Source organism: Acyrthosiphon pisum, chromosome A1 (genome assembly GCF_005508785.2).
Source record: "Acyrthosiphon pisum isolate AL4f chromosome A1, pea_aphid_22Mar2018_4r6ur, whole genome shotgun sequence".
Taxonomy (NCBI): domain Eukaryota; kingdom Metazoa; phylum Arthropoda; class Insecta; order Hemiptera; family Aphididae; genus Acyrthosiphon; species Acyrthosiphon pisum.
The window spans coordinates 47413625-47415181 of NC_042494.1; the positions used below are offsets into that span (position 1 = coordinate 47413625).

The window sequence follows — 1557 nt, forward strand, 5'->3', positions numbered from 1 at the left end:
CATACATATTATACTGGTATATAGCTGGTAGTATATCGTAAATAAGTAATAATTAAATATAATTTATAAATGTATAATATTACATATACCTATGTATCAGCCTGCATTCGATAATAATTCTACAAGCGGTTTCAGTCTAGATCAATGTGTATACTGAGAATATACCCGCATTGTTTGTGCGCCGATACTATTGCGCGTTCGAACACGCAATGGTTATTTTTAATAATTATTTTATAATAATTTGGTGTTTTTAAATTTTTATATTTACTTCATGAACATAATTTAAAAAAAAATCATTTTAACGTTAATTGATTTTGAGATTTACGGTTTTGATTAATTAACCGGTTCTAAAAATAAACGGTTACCGTTATAGATTTCCCTCTTTATCGAATTACGTGATTACCGGTAATTGATAACCACTTCTCAAAATTGAAACACGAAAACCGGGAAGTGGTTACCAGTCCAAAAAGTAGTCATGGTAACCGGTTACTGGGAAAAATCGGTTACCGCTTTCAAGCCCTGCCCCGAACCAACATTTTGACTTTAAATAAAACTAAATCTTTACAAACGAAAAAAATTAGATTACAAACCAATACAAACCAGCTACAATCGAATGGTAAAAAAAAAAAATTCAAAATTCAAAATTTGGGCATTTCCTCAGCCCCCCACCAAAATTTTGATTTAAAAAAAAAACTAAATCTCTACAAACGAAAGAAAATAGATTACAAACCAACACAAACCGGCTACGAACGAATGGTGAAAAAAAAAATTCAAAATTCAAAATTTGGGCATTTCCCCAGCCCCCCCCCCCACCAAAATTTTGATTTAAAAAAAAACTAAATCTCTACAAACGAAAAAAATTAAATTACAAACCAATACAAACCGGCTACAAACGAATGGTGAAAAAAAAATTCAAAATTCAAAATTTGGGCATTTCCCCAGCCCCCCCCCCCCCCACCAAAATGTTGATTTTAAAAAAAAACTAAATCTCTACAAACGAAAAAAATAAGTTTACAAACCAATACAAACCGGCTACAAACAAATGGTGAAAAAAAAAAAATCAAAATTCAAAATTGGGGGGCTGGGGAAATGTACCTGCGCATACGGCAAGATAGCCACAGCAACAATATAGTATCGCATCAATCATATCATATTTAAAAATCTTTACTCAGTACTCACCTAATTGAAGTATTGAATTAAATAAATCACTAAATTATGTTATAATACATTATGATGTATTATTGTAGGTACCTATATTATAATATGTAAGAATTTTATATTATTATAAACTATATATATTATATACCACATGCGTGCGAAGACTTAAATCGCAGAAGCAGCTTACAGAATAAATATGCCCTTTTCTTTATGATCAGCCTAATAAATATTGAACAACCAGAAACAGGGTTGGCCTAGGAGTCCTAGGCGCAAATAGCGTTTGAGATTTGGGGGGCTAATAAGGCTAATAGGGCTAATAGGGCCTTACTTTAATAATATTGAATAAGCTTAAAACAAAATGAAGGAAATGTTTGGGAGGGCTATGGACATGTTTTGGGG

At 31.8% G+C, this 1557-nt stretch overlaps 1 protein-coding gene across 5 annotated transcripts in view; it reads left to right on the forward strand.

Moving 5' to 3' along the window:
- LOC100162176 (elongation of very long chain fatty acids protein 7-like) overlaps positions 1-1557 on the forward strand; it is a 15230-nt gene that overhangs the window by 6986 nt on the left and 6687 nt on the right.